Genomic DNA, 24743 nt, shown 5'->3' on the forward strand with positions numbered 1-24743 from the left:
AATGATTTACTATTTATTTCGGGCTATTAAAATGCGTATAGAAATAAATATTTTGGTCAACAAAAATATTTCATTATTGATCTATGATGAAAGCAATTAATTAAAATGCACATTTTATTTCCAGAAAAACCCCCAACTTAAATTTCACACTGAAAACTGGCTTCGGAAAACATTTCATCAACGCGCAACTGGCATCCTTGGTCCAATCGAAAGGACCTTCTGCAGGTCCTGCAGTTTATGCAAATCCACCTCTCTGAGCTATGAATTTGATTTACGATGGCCGGAGCTTCCTGTTTCACTTCCAGCACATTTGCATAACAAATAGTTTTGCCAACATTAATGAATAAATATGCGATGTAATTGCATTTGCTGCCTGCCAAATGGCCAAATGACCGAATGGCCAGACGAAGGGACCTCTATGGCATAACTAATTGAATTGAACTGAACTGAACTGACGACTTGATATCCTTTGGAGCCCTTTGAAGGGTTGGATCATCACTTGTCCGCCTTTTGGCAGGCCGACAAAACCAGGCCAGAAAGCTTCTGGCCATAGAGATAATGCCGCAAGATTGACGTAATTCAGCCGGGTCATCTCATCCACGGAGTTTGACATATTTGATGGTTTGATGGGGCCACAAACAAAGCCGAGGCATTTCCATTTCCAGCATTACCACCACCTTTTGGCTTCGCCTCGCAAATTTGATTGAGTTCCCATTTCGGGGGGCTGGCAATTTCACAAGAGCAAATATTTTGATAGGACACACATGTATGTATTCTATATGCACATAACCATAATATCAACAAGCATAAAGTGTATTAATAACACGACCAGGGTTTGACCGCAAAAACCCATCAGCAAGACCGAAATACCCTCAAATGGAGCGTTAACAAGGTGAAAATTAAGTTACACAGTTGCACTAACATAGAATAAAATATAATGACATTTTAATGAACCGATATACTTATTATGAAATTTCTGTTTTATATTCTGCTTAAATAATTTCTTGTAAATTGTGTATATTAAGCTCAAATGTATTATCTTTTCCAAATATTTAATTAAATTATATTTTACCACAGTAAATAATAATTGTGTATTAATAAAACTAAAATATAGTTGTAATTCGAATTATAAAAAAGTAAATAAATATCTTTACTAGAAAATATTTATGTAGAGCTTTGAAATAACTTATAAATGTGCTTAAAAGTATGCAGTCAAAATAGTATTATTTTTTGTATTTTACATTTTATATAAAAAAGAGTTCAACGAACTTTGGTTAGGGTATCAACAGACCCTAGTTTAACCTACCCAACCCACATTTTCTGTAATGTCAATCTAGTGATTGAGCTGTGAAACCTCAACTTTGGCCTGTTCACCATATCTGCACATCATTCCCTCGCCTCCACCTCCACCTCTCCACCCCTTTAGCCCTCCGTTATCATTGTGTCATCATTCCCATCATCTTTATCGGGCAACTTGTCTTGTAAGCACTTTTGGGCTCGATTCCATCTCGAGTCAGCACAAAATACAAAAATGTACTCTAACCCAAAAATTCCCAGCTCTTTATCCAGTTGGGTGCCCCTGGTGCCTGGTGCCTAAAATTATGCAACATAAACTAAAAATTAAACAGTTTCGGTTTCGGAATGGGGCTTGATTTTTCGGGGGGAGGCAGAAAATGCCCGCAACCACAAAACCAGACGTAAACACTTTTGCAAGAAATAGCAATGTCATCGCCTGTGACTCCTACCCAACTTTGACCTTTTGTTGTTGATGATTATCGGTAAGTTTTTCGAAAGAAGAGCAGCTGGCCGGCTGAAGAGATAGAGAGATGAAAGGCACTCAACTTTGGCAGCGGTCAAAATATTAACCAGAAAATTAATGCCACAGATATGACTTCTAAAAAAACGAATATTTTTATTGCATACTTTTAGGCACATTTATAAGTTATTTCAAATAGCCATTTATTTAAAAATACCATTTAATTATTTTGTTCCCTTTTCCTGAAGCTTCCTTGGTGTTCTTTAATATTTAGCCGCAGATAAGTACGAATCCTAAATAGTTACGAAGAAATTGACTTCAGCCAAGTCTATCCCTCTCACTTGCACACTCGCCTCTCCCCTCTCGCTCATCACATATTTATGATTCATTTCATTTCGCTTCGTACGTTTCGTGTTTTTTTATAGCAATGAGTTTGTGCATTTTTATTTCGCTCTTTTGGCAGTCACAGCTGCTGATTGCCTTTTTCCTCGGTCACACCGCTTTATCTGGCCCTCCGCTCCCCCTTCGGGATCCTAAGCCCAGATTCTACGACCCAAAAACCTCATCCTTCGCAACCACTTGAGGACCATTTCCTACGCCATTCAGTGGACGAAACTCAGCTGCGGTCCTCCAAGATTTTAAGAACTTCACTTGAGAAGTTTAGAAAAGAGGAAATGGATGGTGGATGTCTGGCACAAGATGGTTTTACACCGACAAAAATTACTCTACTCATATGAATGGGATTTAAACAGAATAAATACTAATAAGTGGATATATTTTAAGTTGAAAAATATTGTGAATAAATCATCTAAATATTATTAAAAAAATCGTTACCCAATAATTCCTTTGACATACAAAAAATTTGACAAAATTTAGCTCAGTGTAAATTCTGGTAGTCATCTAACATATGTATGCACTGTTGTTCGCTGAGACGGGTCAATAAAAGAAATAGAACGTTCATGTTAAAAGTTTGCAAATAGTCTTCTCTATCACAGGAAATTTTTATAGCATAACTTTTGGGTTCATATGTAAGAGTAAATGTAAAATCCAATGTATTTATTTTTATTTTCCCTTTCCCGTTCACAAAAGTTGTTTTGCATGCGATATATGCTCAAAGTTTGTTCAATAATTATCGATTTAGTTTGAATTAAAAATCTAAATATTGAATGTAAGTATTTAGTTTTTTTTTCTTTTGAGTTTGGTTTGATTTGGAATATGCATTTTTTTATCACCACTGGCACTTCACAGATCGGTTCTGTTTCCGTGTCTTTCTGGGGGCTTTTTCCCTTTCTCCGTTTTACTGGACTTTACTTCTTATCGATGGCAATTTCCCTTGCCTTGTTTTCGCTTTTCATCCATTCTTTTTGGCATTGAACTAGAGCAAAGTGGAAAGGCAGCAGCGCAGGAAGAGAACTTGAGAGGCCCAATAAATAAAGGACGAGCTGCCTGCTTCCTTCCGGCCAAAAACGGGAGGACTAGAGGTAAGTTACGGAGTCGGTTGCCTCGGGACCAAAAGCAGGCAATTAGAAAAAGTCGTAAAACAAACGATGGCCAAAATGTTTGGGATGGCCACTTCCCCTCCTTAACCCTTGGCTGCCAGTTATCCTTCGCAATTCGCCTTCTTATTCCCAAAAAGCCATAGCAATTGAGCAAATCCCCATGATCTGTGGCAAAAATGTTTGAAGGGATTGCTGCAGGAATGTTTAATCGTTTATCGCTTCAAATTGGTTGGCCCCACACACCACACATCTAAAAATAAAATGGCAACATACGAAACACTGGGAAAATAAGTAAATAGCCATCGAAAAGCATACCAAATAATTTAATATAATTTAGTATAAACTGCTAGCTTCTGAACAAAGTTATTTAAAATGTAAGAAGAGACCTGTTTCTAATTCTTAAAACGACTTTTCCGAAAGTGCACTAAATATACTCTTCTACCTGTGGCAGGATAAATAGCAAAGTGTGCTAAATAATTGAATAAGGACAATTGATTGATAGCCAAAAGCTTTTTATACCGGCGCATAGTTAACGAAGCGTAACAGGTAAAACTGGGGGGAAAATCGAAGGAAATGCGAGGAAAATAAACGCAGGTGAGACGAAACGAAGCAGGAGCGGAGGCCAAGAAAGTGCAGACAACCGAATTGACTCCTTTGAGTGAAGCAAGGACCTCCTGCGCACATGTCCTCGAGCAATGCAATGCAAGACAAAATCAGCTTAGCACTGCCAAGAGATGAAAAGCGGAAATGGGAAGCCGGGCAAAATCAGCGAGGATGCTGGAGAAGAAGGGAGGCGGAAACCAAACATCAACAAAGTAAGTCAACTCTGGGTTTTTCCCCCTCTCTGCCGAGGAAAATGGTGGGCGGGAAAGATTCCCGCAGGCGGAAAAGCCATCGAATGCAGCACACAGCACAGAGCACAGAAATCAAGTTCAAGCCAGACAAAGTTTGGCTGTCAATTTTTGGTATATTTTTCCCCAGAACAACGAAGGGAGCTAAATATTTTAAAGGTGAATATCATATTAGATTTTTGTTTGGGATTTGTGGGTAGAAAGCTGAGAGAAGCACTTCAATTAGTGGCCTAAAGGTCAACCGCATCACATGTAATCAAAGTCAAAACCAATTTGGATTATCCAACAATGCGATTCTTTTAAAGTCGACTAGGTTCGGTTAGGTTTCGGTTAAATTTAGAGAACAAATCATAGAAATGTTAGAATAACTCAATTATTTTTACTATTTTTGATTTAAAATTGTTTTGAAATGTGACTTTAAAATCACATCCTTTTCTTTTGTAAAAAATGCGAAAAAACGAGACATGAGCCAGGATATAATTTCAGGGTTAGAATCTCGGATCTCTAAAGCTGTTTCTATTTGTTTTTTTTTTTTGGCCAGTCTCTGTGCGAGTTTTCATCGCCAGTTCCCTGGCGTTGATTCCATTTTGCACCGCCCACTTTTCCTCGTCCTCGTTTTCGTCTGTTTTGTGCACGCTCCATGTCATGCGGAAATTGAATAGTTTCCGGTATTGAACAATGATTACTTATGCTTCGCTCCAAGCCCCAAAAACTTTGACCCCGAGAACAACAGCAGAAATTCAATTCGCAATCAATACCCCTTAATTTTGGATTTACAGGATTGACTTGACTGAATGAAATTGAAATGGGATGGATTTCAAAATATTCAAAAAACATTTTCCTAATATCTTATTATTATTTTCTGTTTTTTTTTAAGCGCCTATATATTCTCATTGACATAATTGATTGTTTTGGCATATTGAAACTTCGTTTTCTCTCGCTGACAATTGAAATATTTAAGGTTTTTCCACGCGATTGCCTGGTGTATATGCGGAAAAACTTTCTGCCAAGGACACTTTTCTCCTAGAAAGAAGGTGGTGATGGGTGGGAGGTGGACTTTACTAGGACAGGACATGATAATTGAAAGCATTGGGGCGTTGTCATTTGCGCATTTGTCCGAGAGCGCAGAAAACTTTTGCCAAGACATGCCAGATACCTTACCTTTTATTCTATGTATATTTCCCCCGCCCCGCCCCCACTGCCCTTTATCACCTTGTCCTGTTTTTCTTTTGCTTTTTCCCGCTTCTAGCGCCAAATTGAAGCTTATTGTTGGATTGTTGGCAACTGTCAGCGGCACTTTCTCACTCCACTTGCCACTTGCCCAGTATTTCTTTTCTGGCTGGACAAAACTTTTTTATCCATGATATTGCACTAAGCAGCAGGACGAAACACGAAGCGGTATTCTCAAATCATTCATTTGCAACTCACCTGAAAGTAAAAGAATCGAAAAAAAATACATGAGTACACTGGGAGAAAGATATTATTATGTAGAAATAATGCATGTAGATATAATGTATATATAGTGTAGATATAGTGTATAGATATAATGTAGATATAATAATTATATTTTTTAAGCTTACAAATTTTATGTAAAAATTAATATTACCTTAATTACTTCCTAAAATTAGCCATAAATATACATTTTTAAAATTACAAATTAGCGACTTAGAAATTAAGCATTTTTCCCATTGTAATTCCTCCCTTAAGGATGCGAATTTATCGGTGTATGTGTGAGCAGAAGGCGCGTGTTTTCCATATAAAGAGGCTGCTTTGCATTGCAATTGGTGGTTATAAATTATGACCGGCCTCCCGGAGAGACATAACAGATGTATTACGGCAGAAAAGTAAAAGAAAAAAAAAATAAACGAGGGAGGAAAAGCGTTTATCAGCATGAAAAGAAAATTCACTATGTGGAAAGTGCTCGCTTGATGGGCAGCGGAAATAAGCGATAATTGTTGCGACAATGGCGAATAATTCAAAACTTTAGTTTCCGCTTTTATATTTAGCATCAATTAAAGGGGTTGGGCAAAGTGCATTTAAGTAATTTATCAACCCATTAATTTCTTTCGAAGAGCCTTTCTTCTCTTCTTTAATTTTGAATGACTTATCTTGTGGATTACGTTTCGGCCAGCCAACTTGCACAATAAATTATAATTTATCTCAGTAAATACCGGAGCCTGTGCATTTGCTTCAAAACAATGTAGTTCACTTAGGAGAACTAGCTCAACTTGGCGATAATTACAAACGCCCGAGGGACTTCACAGCAGAAGCACCGCAACTCCCTCACAATTATTTTAATTTCCACAACAGGCCAACTTGCAGCCATTCCCCATTTCCCATTCACTTTTTGGGGAACCCGCACGTGATGGGCCTGCGGCAAGTTGAAAGCCAAAAACTGCGACCCACTTCGCCCGCAAAATGTGCTTTTGTTTACCTAAAAAGTTAAGCAATTTATTATTAAGAAAAACTTTTACACCCGAAAGTGGAAAGTGGAAAGAGGAAGGCTGAAATCGGAAGGGGGGATAAAGCAGAGGTGATGGCCCTCATGTTTCTGGCCAAAAGAGAATTGCGTATGATAAATGGGGGGGATATTAAATGAAATGCATAACAAGCCAAGGACACAGGCAATTGAAAGTCCTCTATAAGGTTTTTTATGCACCAATAAAGAATACAAAAAGATTATATAACAATATATTTAACGATTATAATCAGGAGAAAATAATAAATCCATTTTTATAATGAGAGAATTTTTATTGAATGTTTATTGGGACTGGTAAATTTAGCATATCATTTTCATTAATAAAAAACCATATTGCTAAATAAGATAGATAAAGTTTATTTCTTTTTAATTTGATTTATTTTTATATTGTAAATTTCCAATGCATAAAAATCAATTTTCATAATACCAGTTTAATAAAATGAAAAATAAATGTTCAAAGCAAGTAATTGACTTTTTAGGACTTTGTTTCCTTTTCTTATAAACTTATTAAATTTCTTTGTTACAGATCCAGCTTTTCCCTTCTTAGTCTATGAACAGTTGCATTGCCATGTCTATTTATATATTTCAAACAAGTAAATCAGCAGCAGCAGCCATGAAAATCAACAAACGGAAGTGGGCAAAATTAGCGTTTGTAAATAAATAAGCAAAAGTCTCATATGAAATTCATCGGCTTAATTTATCGCTCTGTCTCTCTTTTCAGTCAGTCTCCCCGTTTCCCCATCTCTTTCTAATCATTCAAGCCAGCGAAAAAAGCTAAACAAAAATAAGTACAAGTCGAGGGGCGCACATTGAAAATCAAGTAATTAATTTCACACGGAATAAGTTTGCAAGTTAATTGGCTTAGAGCTGGCTTTTGACTGAAACTAACTGGTTGGTCGCGAAAAAATAATAATAAATTAAGCTTTCCGACTGTCAGATACTCAGTGCTCCAGTTGGATATCTAAATTGGATTTTAGAGGGTACATATAAAATATTTAATTATGTTTGTTATAACGTTTTTATTAAATATGTTTTTTTTTCAGGGTGAACCAATTAACCTATATTTTTTACTATTCGATCTATCTATATGACTTAATATTTATTATTATTGCTATAAAATTAAAAATATATATATTTAATTTTTTTGGGGGAAACCAATTAACATATATGATTTTTTTCCTAATGGGTAGTTTAAAAAGAGGAGCCTGGCTTATTTAAAAGGCATTAAACATTCACCTTTCGCTCGGCAACTTTTTCTATGAACTTTGGCATGTGTGGGTTTTTTTTTATTTTTTTTTTGCATCCCCCTCGCTCTGTTTTAATCGCATTAGAGAAATCGCGCGATTTACATGGGATTTAATTTGCGAAGGGTTAGGTCGTCGTGTGGTCGGGTATTAGGGGGGCGTCAATTGTATTATTGTTATGCCACAAAATGAAGTTTATTTTCGCAAACGTCTGCCCGTCGTTGTGCATGTGCAGTTTATTTCATTTGATTTCCCAGCCCAGCAAAGCCCAGCCGCCATTAAAACTATGTTAATTATTGTAATCTGTAATCTGTTTTGTCGTAATGCCCAAAGGGCTCAAAATTGTTAGCTGATATTGTTGTCTCTGCAAATGACTGGCGGCGAATTGCGGCCCAGTGACCCGTGTTTAATTAAATGAGCTAAGGGTTTAAAAAAGCTGCGAATAATTGATTTTAAAATTAAAGACCGCAAGATAATAATTTTTAAATTATTAAAATATCATTATTTATTTGTAGCTTTTTTCATAAAAACTAAACAAATAATTAATTACAAACGATGGGCAAACAAGTGACACTGCCAACGAAAGTCATTGATCATTTCTGCTGAGTAATGAGTGAATGACTGAATGTCCGCGTTATTTGAACTTTTTTTATGTTTTCCCATTAGCATAAATCTCCAAGCATTTCCACTATAGGAGAAAAGCGAGAACCGGCTCAAGAATAACGGCCAGAATCGGTTAGAACTAGTGCCAACTAGTTTCGAGCCACGAAACAAAGGCTATCAAACTCACCGGGTTATGGGAAATATAGGGAAACGTCAACTGTTATATATACTCTCTCGGTTATATATGCAAATGGCGAGCAAACAAAACGTGACAAATTTAATTGGGAAACACCCACCCGAAAAAGGCGAAATAGAAAAAAATAAAAGCAATACATAAACTCTCGCACGCCAACAACACACGAGCTTTTCCAAATGAAAATTTTCCGACTGCGAAATCGAACGGAAAACAAATGCATTTTTCGGTGGGCGGACAAAAGGGGGGAAAAAGGTTTTCACAAAGCGCGAATTCGTGTTCGCCGTCCAGCGTGACAATGCAGGAAAATGATTAGCCAGATAGCTCTAATAAAAGCGAGAAAAGCGGAAAAACGTGAGCCGAACACCGCAGAAATTCACACGTAAATTGAATTTTCGCAATTGTACGGGTTTCGTTTATTCTTCTATAATTGCGAAAATTACTCGGCAAAGGTAAATGCAAAATGAGCCCCCAACTCCCATGATTTATGGCATTTAGTTTTCAAAATAAAGAGAAACAAAAGTCATTTGTCGAAATTATTTATTACAGAACTTAAAAGAAATTGAAGACACTGTGTTAGTACTAGATAAAATGCACAAGGTGAATGAAAAATTAAAATGATATCAAGTTGTTTGCCAAGAACACCTCAACGATAAGATATCAATGACAATTTTTCGATTTAAACTTATAAACTCAAATTAATGAACTATTAAGAACATTGAGAACCAAAAAAAAATATTAAACTAGAATGCTTTTAAAACAAGTTTCATTAAATTCAAAGAAAATCCCTGACTTACTGAATTCATTTGATAAATTTGATAAATTCCTAAATCATCTACAAACTACACTCAATATAAATTGAAAAATACTTAGTAAAACATTTACATTTCTAATTCAACGGCTTTGTCTTTGAGGCGAACGTATTTTCGCTCAGTGTATACCTGTTTGACGTGGGCGCGTCGCTCGAATTGAATGCCGCCAGGGTTGTGATCTGCAATGCCCATTGTAATATCTTCTGGCTGGGTAGTATTTCTGGAGGTGCTCCCAAGTGCTGTAGGCGTACTGCTTGCCAAGCTTTCTTCCAAGCTTGCGGCTGGTTTTTTACTGTCCGCTGTTAGAGGAGCAGCGGCTGGCAATGAAATGGAATCCACATTTCCCTCCATCAAGGCTTCGGCCGCCTGAAGAATTCGCGGTCCTGTACTCCTTGAACTGCTTGTACTGCTTGCTGGCACACTGCTTGGACCGCCGCCATTGTCATTGTTCAGACCGATTTCGATGACAATTTTGTTGGGCTGCTGCTGCTGTTGCTGCTGCTGCAACTGCAGTTGGCGCTGCAGATTCTTGGGATGCGTGGCCGCCTGGATGTAGTTGAGATCGCTGCGCGATAGATGATGCTGCTGCAGCGTCGAGTACTGCTGCTCGACGAGGGCCGCTCGCGTCTGGGCCGCCTGATGACCCCCATTGGCCGCCGCCGAATCGCTGGCCACCTTCTCGCGCAGCTTGACGATATTCGATATGTTAATGCTGTTCGTCAGCGTGATGCCCGTGATGCAGACCAGGATAATGGTCAGCACGACGCCGCAGATGACCAGGGTGGGCATGCGGAAGCATTTCCGGCTGCACATGGTCACCTTCGAGGGAGGAGATTACATACAGGCGGTTGAAATCAGCTGCTCCAGCTCGTCCAGAAATATTGGTAAGTTTTTTGGGTTCTTAAGGTTATTTTCTATTTATTTTATGAACATGTTTTTAAGTTTTCCACTCAATTTTTATTGTTTATTATAAAAAATATATTATAATTTTTTTTTATGTTGCGTTTTTCCAATTCAGACTGTTTTTTTATAATTTACTGCCAACTGTTATTCAGTTTTTCTTTTTATTTGTCTTACAACTGATAAGATTTTAGCACAAATATTTGGTAAATATTTTATTTTATCGGCATTATTTTCGTTTAGCAATTGCGTGACTTCAGCAAATATCTTCTAATCTTTGTTTGTGTCCAACTCGCGAGATTTTCAACAAATATTTGTTTGTAATTTTCTGGTTTCTGGTTGTTGCCAACTCGCGAGGTTGCCACACAAATGTTTGTTACGTATTTCGGTTTTTCTTTACTTTATTTTCATTTATCTGTGTTTATTTTGGCGATCGTGGAGCCTTTTGTGCGCATTTCGAACTGCTCGCTTCTGCAGCTGAAATGCGAATGCATTGCGATAATCGTGCGGCACTGCTTCGCTGCACTCTTTCTTTCTCTCTTTAGCTTTTCACTCTCTCTCTCTTTCTCTCTATAGCTTTTCTAACTGCTTCCTCGCTCACCTGGAGAGCAATTTCAGCTAACGCCGTCGCAGCTGCGCAGTTGCAAGCAGCTTCGCTTCTCCATGTGTGGTTGTTGTAGTTGTATTTTGGTTGTTGTTGTTCTCTTATTTATTGTTCTTTTTTATCTTTATTTTTCGTTGTTGTTTTATTTTGTTTATTATTGTGATTTGTGTTTTGATATTGTTTTTGTTGGTTTAATGTTGTGTTGTTGAGTTCGTTCGATTTTAGGTTGTTGTCTTTGCTAACTAATTTGTGGTGATTTAATTGTTGAACATGTGTCGTTATTTTGTTGTTGTTAATACCGTAAAGAAATGTTTATTTAATTTATGGTAAATTTTGTGTGAATATCTAGTCGATTTGCAATTTTATTGTGCTTTCGTTGTTGATTTATTTATTGTTGAATTTGCGTCAAGTTATTCTTAAACTTATGCGGATTGATTTGTTGATATAATTTTATAATTTGTTGTGGATTTTTGGTATTTCTTTGGTTCAATTATTATTTGTGTGTATTTTCAGGCTTCTTGTTCAGTTTTATTGATTTGAAATTATTAAAGTTGGTTGTATTTTTGCACAAATTTTGTTAAATGTTATTAGTGAAGAACTATTGTTTTAAGAATCATCATTTATTTGAAATTAAAGTTAGTTTTTAAGTTATTCTTTTTTTTATGCTTTTTATTGCATTCCGTTTTTGTTATTTGTTGTTTTGCTTTTAGCAATATCAATGTTGTTTTTTTCGTTGGAACCTTTAAAATTGGGTTTGTGATTTATTTTATTGCAGTCGGTTTTCGTTTGCATCTTGTTTATTTTTGCCCTGGCTTGCTTGCTGTTTGTTTTTCCAAAAATACACTGGCACACACACAAAAAAAATGTAGCTCGTTAACATTTTAATGCTCCCATGCAGTTGCGGTTTCGGTTGCTTTCGAGGTGTGGCCAAAAGGCAATAAAGTCATTTATTTTCGTACAGTGATCGCTGGCAAATTGAATTTACCAAAGGCGATTTTGAGTGTGTGTCGCACACTTTAAACGTTTTGAATTTATTGATAATAAAAGCAATTAAAATGGGGATTTTCTTCCGATGAGTTTCCAGTGAATGGATTCTCTTCTACATCTTCATTGATCTATCGATTATATTAACTCATAACTTGTCGCCCGCAAAATGTTAATGAAATGTTCGCCACTCCTTTCACTTTTTTCTTCTTTTTTCCTTTCACCACCATTCCATTCCTATTTCCTGAGCTGTTCAACCTTGACTATATCTACGCTCTCACTTTCTAGGCAGCCCGGTGGGTCGTAATGCCAAGGTAATACCCTGCTATTCCCAAAAGGCTTTAAAGACAAAGGGATGTGTGACAGTGACTTTCGGCTTTTGTGGCAACTTGAATACCCTGTATTCTGGTTCAAGAGAATGCGGAAATTCAAGTTATTTTTGGAATATTTATTTTTAAATGAAAATTTATAAATATTCGTGTTAATTTTGGAATTTTTATAGAAATTTAATAACTTTTATTTCCTAATTCAAGGGTGTTTTGCATTCGTTTCCATCCTTTTCAGCTGGTTTCTTCGGCTTTCTGCCTTTGTGTGGTATTGCTTTTTTTTTGGAAGAGGATTTAAGCATTCATTTCATGGGATCTGCACACGCGTCTTGAGTTCAGTGGGGAAAAGGGGACACTTTGCGGATTTAATTGAGCCGACACGCACGCACACACACACCCACATACACACGCGCACATAGAAACTTGGCAGAAATTTCATTTAATTGCATATTAACGCCTGTTGCCTAGACGAATTCATTTCGTTTCTCCTCGTCTTGAGCTGCTTTACTTTTTTCCTTTTGTTTCGCCCGAAAACAAAAAAACAAGAAAATAGCAGCTCCTCAGTGCTTTTTTCGCTATTTATTTCAATTAATGAAGCTGCGTCTTTTGTCGCTTAATTAATTCCAAACAAAAGGGCTCTCAACACATTTTTTTGGGGGCAGCCAAACAAGAAAAGAGTGGGAAACTGTGCGCATTTCGGGCATTAACGGATTACATTTTCAATTAACATGTTGAGGCATTTCAATTTGTCGTAATTTGTGACAAATTGCCCTGCGTGCGATTAAGAAAGGCGAAAGGGGGAATATTCAATGGGGAATAGAGACACCTATGGATTTGAGGAGAAGTGAAATAAATAATTCAACGATTGAATATTTTAAAAATTATTTTAAAAAAAATTGTTAAATATTTATTTACTATTTATTTATTTGTAATCACTAGCAATGATGCTAAGATCGTTTGGAAATTAAAAACCCTAGGATAGGGAACCTATCCCCTTGGCAACATCCTAAAAATTAAGGAGTGCCCAATCATATAATCCTCATATTAAAAATGGTATAAGAACCCAAGTCAGGAAATTTTGGGAAAATTACCCAAGCACAAAAATGTAAAATATATGCCGACAATTCCTGCGTGGTAAATTGCATAATAACAACATCCATCAAGAATAAGAAAAAGAGAACAAGAATAAGAAAAAACCAAGATGCAGGCAGCTGCAGCTGAAGATATACGAACTGTACGATGTGCGGCAATCTTTGGCGTTTCATCTTAATTATTTTCAACAGCTTTTCATAAAATTGCGGCTCAAGGCGAACGGCAAACAGATTGCATTACAACAAGTTGCATGGGAGCGAAGAAGAAGCAGTAGCAGCAGCAGCACGTTGGAAAATCGAGGGGGAGGGGGGGCAAGGGGAAACTTTATTAAATTTACGCAAGTAAATTGCAATTTATCCCCAGCTTCGGCTCCATTTTGTGTGCCCAGTTTCACCACGATCTTCTCTCGCCGGGCAAGGAGTCACTTTAAATTGGATAAGGCAGGCAACGGTGCGTATGCGTAATGACCGAAGGGCCGAATAAAATAGTTGTGACTACGGTGCGTATACTTGATACTTGATTGGCAATGGCATAGGGTTGAAATGATTTTCCTTTTTAATAATTATCACTTGGGATAAGTTACTGTTAGTATTAACATTGCAGGAATGAGAGCATTTTTAAATATTTTTCACTGCATACTTTTAGACACCTTTTAAAGTGATTTTAAAACGGCAGTATTTTCTTCCTTCCTATTAAGCCTCTATTTCAATTGCCACTTAAGTTGCCACTGGATTGTGATCAATATCCAGCATTTATTATTTAAGCCGCATTCCGTTTTAAAGTTAGAGCCACCGAAATTGAAAATTATAGCCTGGTCAGCACACTGCAGTTCGTGTTTCGCCTTGCTATTTCGCCATTTTGGTGGCAAAACATTTTTGCCTGCCCGAGAACAACGCATTATTTTGTCATTTGCATTTGCCTTTGGCTCTTTTTTCGTCTATTTTTCGTTTCGTTCATTTTCGAAGGGGGGATTCGCTTTTTTTTTCGTTTTTCCTACTGCTGTTTCTCTTTGTTCCTTGCATTTTTTGTTTCTGCCCCGCAGGCCGCCGCCGGTTCAGAGGATGTTTTCCTTTGGCTGCATTCAAATCCCAATCCCAAATCCAATCCCAAGGCTCCGCCCCGCTGCCAAAGTGTCCTTGGGCCAAGTCGAAGTTGCGGAGGCTCTGGCTCACTCTAGATTCCTTTTTCGCTCTGTCAAATTCCGCACAAATCGAGTTAACTTCTAGGCAACCGAAAAATGCAAAAAAAAGAAACAGAAACACGAAAGCGAAATACAAATTCTCATTCTGCATTCTGCAGCCCCGTGACCCGTGACCCCCACTCATTTGGGCCGCCTTCGGCTAAATCAACAAACAAACTGCGACATCATCTGCATCTGCATCCGCGTGTCCTTGCAACCTGTCTCTAATTAGTGGAACTATTTGCCCAGCACAGTTGCCCCCTTTTAACCCTTTTAGCCCTTTTGGTCGCTTTACTTTGGCGATAATTATGCGCCTGAGATTGAAGGGAGAACCCCCTTGAAGATTGCGATATTTTTATTTACTTGCTAAGGACCCTCAGATTGAAAGCATAACATAAGCACTATTGCATTAATGATCCAGATGCAAGTGAAATGGATTTTCTTCATTATTTTGAAAAATATTTAGAGACAGTCTAATAATTTTAAATATTAAATTTGTAATATGCTTTCGGTATAAACACTACAACTAATAACAGATATCAAATATCACAGTTTCCTTATTATAATCTTACCATAGGTTGGGTTCTGGGTTTTTGGTAAAAAAATTTAATTTTTTCTTTTCGTTTTTTTGCTGTAACTTGGCCAAAAATGGTCCTACACGAAAAATAAATACAGTTTTGAACAGATAACTAAATAAGAAATAAATCCATGACACTTTCCGGGTGATCTTGAAAAAATAAAATTTTCGCCTTTTTTCAATTTTTTTATAAGGGGGTACATCATGATTTTTTACGAAAAATGGCAAAAAAAATAAAATGTCCAGGTTTAAATGCCAATCGATAGTAAATTTAATAACGAGTTCAGAAAGGTATGACAATCCATATTTGGATCAATATATCTATTGTTACGGTCAAAAAACCAATTATTTTTCTTTGGGATCTGGGTTTTTGGCCAATATATAAATATTAAATAATTAATAATTTCAGAATAATGTTTTTGCTGGCATTTCTTAGCATTCAATTCAATTAAGTAAGTACATTAATAGCCAGAGATATTTTTAAATTTCCCTCTGAGAAATTGGCTTTCAAACGTTTCGAATGTTGAACATTCACTTGAAATGCAGATCTTGACGTTGGCAGGAGAGAGGACGAAAGGACTCGTCGTTGGTCATCGGCTGGCGTACCTTGCTGTTCTTATATTTTCCAACCACGTATGGTGGGTGGAGTTAGGAGGTGGGCTCGGGGTGCGTATACGTAATGTGTCCTGCTGGGCCACAAAATGTCCATCCTCATTTTACACTGCGTGTGCAGTGCGACGACTTTCGAAGCCAAACAAAAGGACAAGGACGGACGGGCAATGAGCAGTAAGCAGCCCGTCTATTGCAGGCACTTTGAATTATTAAAACTGCACCACAAGGATAACAATAACAAGACTGGAGAGTGGAGAGGACGGACCAGAATCCAAATCCAAATCCGAACGAAACCCAACCAGGCCCACTATCCCAGTGTCCTTTGTGTCGTGTTTTGTGCATTTGACAACGCTAAACGAAAGACACCCAGATGGAAAAGGCATATACACCATTTTAATTTTAGCTTGGATTTTTAATTTTCGAGTGAGGGTAAAAATCCATGTCGGTTAAGCAATTCAAATCGAATTTCTTTACATAAAATATATTTTATGATAAGATTAGAAGAAATATTTGTGGATTTATTTTTAAAAAAGAAAACACATTAAAAATTTTAAACACATTTTTTGGGATTTGGAAAATACTAATAATATTTATGTTCATCTTGCCTGTATAATCTGCATAATATTTAGAAAATTTTAATAAAAACAAGCTCCTCAACTGATCTGATTTTAAAAATATACAAATTCCAACGTAAGAATTTAAAGTGTAGTTTTCTTTGCAGGCACAAAAATCCACACAGCCAGTGAAAAGTGGAGAGCTGGGAAAACTTTTGTGAGAAATCGATGCCAGATTTAATTAGTCAGTGCCAACTGTTGACAGCCGAAGAAGGAGGAGACAGTCGAAGGATCGGCAGATGCAGAATGCGATGCCCAAGTCCTTCGAGAAAAACGAGGGGGGCAGGGGTGAGGGGACACAATAAAGGGAGATGGCAGCTTGCCAGGACATGTTTAGTGCCCGTTTTTACCCTCCATAAAGGAGGGGGCCTTCAGCAGGATCCCCTTCCTCTCCCTCTCTTCTGCCTTCCCTTTCATTCAGGTGCTGTGCTGCGTCAGGAGGTTTGACATGTATGTTGTCCTGGCAAAGAAATAATTTAGCATACTTTTATGCGCCTCCTCGTGTCCCTATTTCTCGGCCATGTGTGTGTGATTGCGTTGTGTTTGCATAGAGTTGCATAAAGAAAAGTGGTGATATCGATGGGTTATGACACCCTTTCGTTTGTTTGGCTATTAGGGAAATGTTCATAGCCATGGTTTAACTAAAAGTTTAACAAAAGTGTAAATTGAAAAATTTAAATATATTCTAAAAAAAGAACAACTATTATAAAATCTTAAAATCCCTTTCTACACTTTGCTCTTATTTTTGAAACTTTTTAAAGCGATCACCCATTTCTTCCGATCTCGCTTTCACTTTCTATATATGGTAATTTGTGTGAATTGAGATGCTTCCCTCGCAACCCTTTCGCTTAATTGCTTTTTCGGCTTTCCATTCCAATTTTGCGACCCACACAACCTTTAAACTCGACCCCCTAGAAAAACCGAAAAAAGGAATCCCAACCACTGGGAAAGAAAAACCGCATTCGGCTTCAATTGTTGGCTGACAAAATGGATTGTCTGTGCTGGCCGCATCTGACTTTGGCAGAAGCCATCTAGCAGCGAAGATAAAGCTATAAAGCGATGGTGAGACAGTTGAGTTCAAAATAATAGCACTTTTCTCTTAGCTAAGCTACAAATAAATTCCTAGATTTAGCAACAAATTTTTCTAGTTCTATATCACTATATTATAAAATGTAGTTAACAAAAAACAAACAAAACAACAGACCAAACTGGCATTTTGAACACATCTGTTTTGTTAAACTAGCGAGGGATAGGACAGAGTTTTTCCACAGAAAAGAGGCATCAATTCCGTTGACTGGCGACAAAAAGACAGTTTTCCCCGAAAACGAAACGAAATGAAACTAGATTTTGCAATTAAAATTCAACACGAGTGAGGGAAAGGGGAGCGGGGGGAAATGGTTTGCAAAACTTTGGCGGCAAAAAGTCAGCAAATGATTTTTACAATTTGCCTTCGAATGCAGTTGCAGCTGAAACAACCAACAGGCACAAATAAAATGCATGGCAAAGCAGAAAAAGTTTGTCAGGGAAAAAATAAAAAAGATATATACAAAAATACATAAAACCCACCGCAAAAGTCCAGGTGGAAAAAAGGGTATAAAGGTACTTCCCCCTTTTTGCATGACCAATAAATTGTGTTTTTTTTGTTCGTCTGTTGGTTTTCTGTTTGTTGTTTTGTTTTCTCCTTTTTGCCTCCTTTTTATCCAACAGGCGGCGCCACAAGAATTATGGCTGGACACAAGAAAAGGCGTGGAAAGCCCAATGAATTATTAATCAACTAGGAGAATGCAAAAGGGAGGAACGAAAAAAAATTCAGGAAGCGGAAAAAGAGGACAACACGAAAATTAAAGGCGGCGCAGCCATAAAAAAAAACCAAAGGAAAGGTATAAAAAAATATATATTCTCCTTTAAAAGAGCAAAGTAATTTTGGACAAATTTTCATTAGAAATCTTTCTCTCATTTGATTTATAAAACACCAAAATAAACTAGGAAAAATAAATAAAATTAAACATTCCCTTTGCTATTTTGTAAACAATTTGATTTACAGATTTTATAAATTGACATTGAACCCTCTTTATAAGCATTTAAATAAATTATTGGCGGAATCTTATACAGTTTCACCTTTTAAGCTAAAATTTCTAAAGCCTTCAAGCAGGCAATAATATATTTACATTTATATTTTCCTGTTATTTCTAAAAAAAAAAGGAAAAACCTAAAAACAACGACAAGTAATAAATGTAAATTCGCCTTGACATCAAATCAGTCGTGTCAAAGTGACTGAATGGATAAATGGGCGAGAATGGGGGAAGGTGGAAAATGTTGGAAAATGTGGGAAAATGTGGGAAAATGTTAGGGCAGGTCAACGGCAGTCAGTCGTCGCAATGAAAGGAGACAGCTTATGATTCGCCGGAAAGGGACGGGAGAGGGAATTCTTCAAATGCCTCGTTATCTCTTCCTCGAAGTTTGTGGCTCCCTGTGCATCCCATGTTTTCCCCAGTCCCGTTTTATCCCACATATGCCAGCATCAAGTGGATTGTCTGGGTCTTAGCTATCCCCTCGACTCGTTCTGTGTTTTTCTCTGTTTTTCTGCTATTTTTTTTTTGCCCATTTTTCTCCATTTCCTACGCTCTTGCCGCTCGTATCACCGCTTAAGTGCACTCGAGTTGCCTGTAAACAAACACACTACTTGGCCCAAAGGGGGGCGGCGGCTGGGCTAAGAACATGATATGCCTTTGTCTAGCCCCAAATGCAATGGCTAAAGATGCACTTTCCAAGAAAGCCAGGACACATCTCTCCTTCCTTAGCTTGGAAAACAAATTATCCTTGCTTTTTCTGTGAGGGTCCTCGACCGGAAAATTTGTTTATTACTTTGCCGTGCAGGATTGTACGAAATTGGTAAACGGCATTTGGAAAAGTAGTGCGAAATATTTAAATGAACCCCTTTTTAGTGATGGATATTACGGGTTACCTTAGGTTATCTTGGGTTAAAAGGGCCATACTTTTAATTGGACTTCTTTCATTTCTCGAGCTAAAAATAAAAGGCAGCTAAAACCACATTAAAGGGCCTTTACTGTGCAATTTTCGCCGTCATATTCCACCATCTTTTTCGCTGTCTTTCGCCTAGTTATTATGTTGCTCAAGTGAAAAATGACGCATTATGCGTTACTTTCAATGCGTGAAAGCCGCTTGTGCGTGTGTGTGAGTGAGTGTATTTGTGTGAGCAGCATGTTGTACCACGTTCTATGTATGTGTGTGTAGTCAAATGTAACCCCTTGTGGCCACACACCCACACACATGCCGAGTTTTTGTCTAGGACCGAGATTTTTATGTGAATTTTTCCAACGTGTTTTTATTTTTGTACATTTTATACAGCTATCTCTGTCTCTGCCCGAAAAACCCCTTCTCTTTTTTTTTTTTGTCTTTTCTCCTTTTTTGTATTTTTTTTTATTTACTGCTGCTGCGAAATTTTCGCGCGTGTGAAGAATTTTTCTTGCCTGCTGCGCGAATTTTTGGATTTAGTTTTAGCTCTTATTTATATGTATATTTTTTCGTTTCAGACCCTGCTGAGCGAGTCCCCATTTCCCTCGATACACATACTTATTTCTTCCCGCTGTTTTTCCTTATTATTACCCAAAGGACCCAAAGTTGTTCTACACTTTTTCACTGTGTCACAGAATTTTAAGTGGAATTTCGCTTGATTAAAATTCATAATGTTTAGAGTGTTTTTCTATGCAAAATTGTGTTAATTAAGTTTTAAGGAGTTTAAGGAATTCCTGAAAACTCGTTATATTCGTTGAACGCAAAAGCTCAAAGACTACTTGTATAACAATTAATTAAATACATTTAAATCATTGAGTATTTTCACCAGGAGGGAAATAAATCAATAATTGCAATTATTTTGTTTTTTATTCTTCTGTAATTGTATTTTATTTCTTTTCCAGTTACAAATTAATTAAACTTTGACTGTGGAATTCGACACATTTATTAATTAACAAAAAATCGCTAGGGGCAAAGAGAAAAAAGCAATTGTATCTCATTGATTCGTCTGCAATTTTCCGCCTTTTGCCCTTATGCATTTTCCACTTTTTCCAATGTAAGCACACACCAATAAAAAAAAAACGAGTAACCAAAAAAAAAATAAAAAGAAGCGATGGTGTCATCAACACATTGCACTTCCGTTTCCGCTTCGCTAGCGTTGGCCACAATTAATGGCCAAGCAAACAATAAGTTCGCCTTCTTCCTCTTTTGGCCACTGCAACAACAACAACAACAACAAAAACCGCAGCAACAACAGCTTAATTTATGAGTGTGCACCGTACAGTAGCCGCTCGCTAATTAATTAATATTTCCCATGGCTGTAAGCGGAATTTGGAATTTTTCATAGCTATTTTTTAAAATTATTCTTGAAATGTCAAAGGCACTTTATTTTAACTCGGCAAATTTTTATGCAAAATAATTTATAACAGCTTTGCAATTTTATTTGCTTCAATAACTAACTGGCTAACTAAATTACGTCCTAATTATTAAAATTAAACCATTTTACTATAATAGACTGGTTTAAATTGTTGAATTAAAAAATAATAAAGTAAAAATATAGGTTTAGATTTTTTAAAAATCTTTTCAATAACTTGGTATTTAATCTTATCGTTATTTTACATGTTTTAATATAACATTTTAATGAAACAATAAAGCATTCTTTCTTTCCAGTTTGAAACAAGTATATTTTATATCCGAACTATAAGAAACCGGATTCACTGCATACTTTTGGGATACCTTTAAAAATGATTTAAAAACGGCCGAACAGAACAGACCGAATGACTTGCTACGTTCTTATTTTGTTTATTGCTTTTCAGGGATCTCCCTTTGTAATTAGCGAGCGACCACTGTCCACGTATCGGCAGTAAAGTAGCCAGCGGATGCTGCAGCTGCAGCTGCATCTGCAGTCACCTGCAGCAGGTGTAGCCTTGAACACAAACACACGAGCGGGCAAACAAACGGGCAAACAGACGGGCAGGCGAACACACACACTGGCAAACAAACGCGAGTTGTCGTAGGCCCGTCGATGCCGATGCGAAATGCCGATGCCGACAAACAAATGGCGAAAGAACGTAAATAGTCCGTGGCGTTTACGGTACGGTGGCGTATACGTGATATACGTTGCGCATACGACGCGTGGCGCGTCCAAAAAAGGAGTTGACGCTTCCAGCGCAAGCGAGACATTAAACGCACCGCAACCGAACGGCACCACAAGAAGCCCAAGTCCACAGGGCAGCGTAAAAGCAGCAAAGGCAGCCAAAGCAGCAAAAGCAGCAGCAGCAGCAGCAGCGGTGGCTAAAATATCAGCTGCAGAGCAGCCAGACAGCATGGCTTAGTTCCCCGGTCCCCCAGACGCACTCCTTCATCCCGTAATTCCCACAGAAACCGAAGCCCGAACGACGAGCCGACGGCGAATCGGTTTAATTCGGCTTAGTTCGAGTGAAGAAACGAGCAGAAATCGAAAAGTCGAGGGCTGTCGAAGGAAGGCGGCCAAATTGTGCATTCGAGGCACTTGAAATGCTCTTCAGCAAGGAAATTTTGATATTTTGATTTACATATTGTTGTAGAAATATCAAAATATCAAAAAAAAATAAAAATAAAAATAAAAAAATTTTTAATAGTCAAAAAAGGGTATGAAATTTCTTCCATTAAAAATTCTAATAATTGTATTATACTCAAGGAAAAATAAGAAAGCTAACACTAACTAATTTAAAATAATAATATTACACTGTTCATCCAAAATCACTTAAATTTCCCAAGGACTCCTGCAAAACACACTACACTCAAGGAAGCGACCAATCCCGTTCATCAATATATTTTGGCGCCAAAAAAAATCGCGTGTAAGCTCGGAAAGCTTTTCAAAATCGGCAGAGCTTTTTCCGAGCTTAGCAACAACTGCAGCGGAACGATTTGGCAAATGAAACACCGAAAAACCGAAGACATAAATATTTCTCTCGGTCTTTCAACTTCGTTTTCAGTCGATTTCAATGGATGATTGGGAAAGGTTCTCCGACTTTTTCTAGAGGGGTGTAATACTCGTATTATTACCCGCAACAACTGCTAAATGCTAGGGAATCGAAAAGGTCAGCATGGGTTCGTTCTTAATTCGTATGTTCAGAATGTTTTTTATTTGCTCTCAGAAGATCTGCGGTTACGAAAGCTTTCTAAAGTTGTATTATATTATTTATTTTGTTCGTCACTGCAAGAGTTGAAAAACCTGTCGCTTTGTTGCCTTGCATAAACTTGCGATACGTGGGATTATTTGTTTAATTTTCACAGTTGAACTACCTTATAAATGGGGTGCAATTATTACAGCACACGTGGAATTAAATGAAATCAACTGGCATATTAATTTAATGTAGAGATTGCAAGTTTATGCAACAATAAACTTTTTAGAAAGTTTTTATACAAATTAAATTATTTAGACAATTTTGGGATTAGGTTTTATTTATTTTATAATTTTAAATAACACTAAATAAATAAAAATTCTGAGGAAATTATAGATTCCTACTACATATCAACTACAAATATCTACCATATTGCGTATTTTGACATTGCTTTCATTTCGGCTGTCAGCAATGTCTAGAAAATCATTTTAAAAGCTATTTTTAAACGTAGGCGGTGGATACAATGTACACATGTTTTGAAATTACCAGCAGATTATTTTGTACATATGTATATTCCAAAAAAATTATAATTTTGTTCTATTTAGCAGGCAAAAGCACTGAACTTTGATATATAAAACACAGAATAGTTAAAACTTTCCCTAATTGCTCTATTTGGGGTTTTTTTTTTTGCAATGCCCTAGGGGATCAGATAAAATCATGGGCGGCTGCCTCAATAATTTGTGGTACACAGTATGAAATGTTGGACGAAAAAAATCAAAAACGAAAACAACTGTTGCGCTGGATAAACATGATAATGGCAGTATGCTAACACACGAACACCCGACTCGCTAAATAACTATTTTTTTTTTGGTCCGGAAAAACCCTGTCAACGGAATAATGCCACCAATTGTGGCAAGCCCCGAAATGACCGTTGGAAGTTTGCCTGGTTATTGACACATTTGCTTCTATTTCAAATATATTCTTTATTCTCCTCTCCATTTCGCTAGTTTTTCTGTTTTTTTTTTGTATGCACAGCACGATGTTTGGTGAAAGCCGAGCCCGAAAATGGAGGAGGAGTACGAGCCAGACAGAAAGTTCAGACCTACGGCACAGTGGGCCAGGTTCAAAGTTTGGCAAGTGAAAAAAAAGAATTCTTTATCAAAACATATATATTTTTTATCAGTATCTATTAAATGATTACTTTTCATTAAATTAATTAAACAAAACAAAAAACAAATTTTTTTCTTTAAATAAATAAAATTTTCCATGGAGTTTTATCTATTAATTTATTAATCAATTTTCTTAGGAAATGGAAATCAATATAATGCAAGTCAGTTGATAAGACAATTTCCGCAATTCCCCGTATTTATTTTAATTAATTTTAATTAATCGATAACAGGTTACCTTCAAACTCACAGAAAATTCACAAGATAAAATTGATTAGCCACTTTTCCGGGTCCAGCTCCACTGTACTCGACTGCTGCACTCAATGTAAACATGTACGCAATGACTAAATTAACAAAGAGACCTCACCCAAATGGGTCAACATTGTTCTAAGGCCCCTGCCCCCTTTTTTTTCGAACCGAAAGAACAGCAACTGGTGGCATGAATAGAAATGTTGGCAATTTCTATGCTTCGTTTCGTAGTCTCCATACACATTTTTGGTCAAGGACAGTTTGTATAGTACTTGGGTCTCTCTTATGGAAATGCTGGACACACCTAAAGGCCAACACCCAGATAAAGTCATATTTAAATGCTTAAATAAATATTATAAATCAGAGTAAACAGAATTTCTCTACAATAACATTTTAATTTCAGTTTCAGTTACAATAGCAGGGCTATCAATAAATCTCTGTTCGCAATCAAAAGTGGAATCGTTTAACCAGGCCAAAGCCACCGCAATTGCAATTGCAGCGCGAATTTAATGCTCAACTAGCCCTGAAAATTATATTGAAATTATAAATGTTTAATACGTACTTTGTACGACTGCACGACTATATGGTCAGTGAACAGATTGTCCCGTCCGCCCAGCCGATGATGGGTTTTTAATGCGTGTTTTAATGGTTCGTTGAGTGCCCGTCGAGAACTGTCAACCAAGCGTGCAGGTGCGAGTGAGACGAGGATGGACACCGAGCGGTACTCAAAACTGAGTAGCCATTCAAATTTCCATCAGCTTTTGTCCATTGCACACTTGCATGTCGCATGTCATCTGTTCATAATGCCATTACAGGAACCATCTGTCTTTTTGGCGTGAGGTTCTGTCGGCCGACGTCAAGT

At 37.2% G+C, this 24743-nt stretch overlaps 1 protein-coding gene and 1 long non-coding RNA gene across 5 annotated transcripts in view; one reads left to right on the top strand and one right to left on the bottom strand.

Annotated features, from left to right (window-relative positions):
• LOC138913831 (uncharacterized) overlaps window positions 1-935 on the top strand; it is a 62828-nt gene extending 61893 nt beyond the window's left edge. Inside the window, exons 2-3 of the long non-coding RNA XR_011419698.1 lie at window positions 125-766; window positions 833-935. This is a non-coding gene — a long non-coding RNA (uncharacterized lncRNA). The remainder of the gene's footprint in view (window positions 1-124; window positions 767-832) is intronic.
• Window positions 1-24743, bottom strand: part of alpha-Man-Ia (alpha-Mannosidase class I a) — a 53257-nt gene that overhangs the window by 23463 nt on the left and 5051 nt on the right. The window lies entirely within an intron of this gene.

The sequence above is a fragment of the Drosophila takahashii genome, chromosome X (genome assembly GCF_030179915.1).
Source record: "Drosophila takahashii strain IR98-3 E-12201 chromosome X, DtakHiC1v2, whole genome shotgun sequence".
NCBI lineage: Eukaryota > Metazoa > Arthropoda > Insecta > Diptera > Drosophilidae > Drosophila > Drosophila takahashii.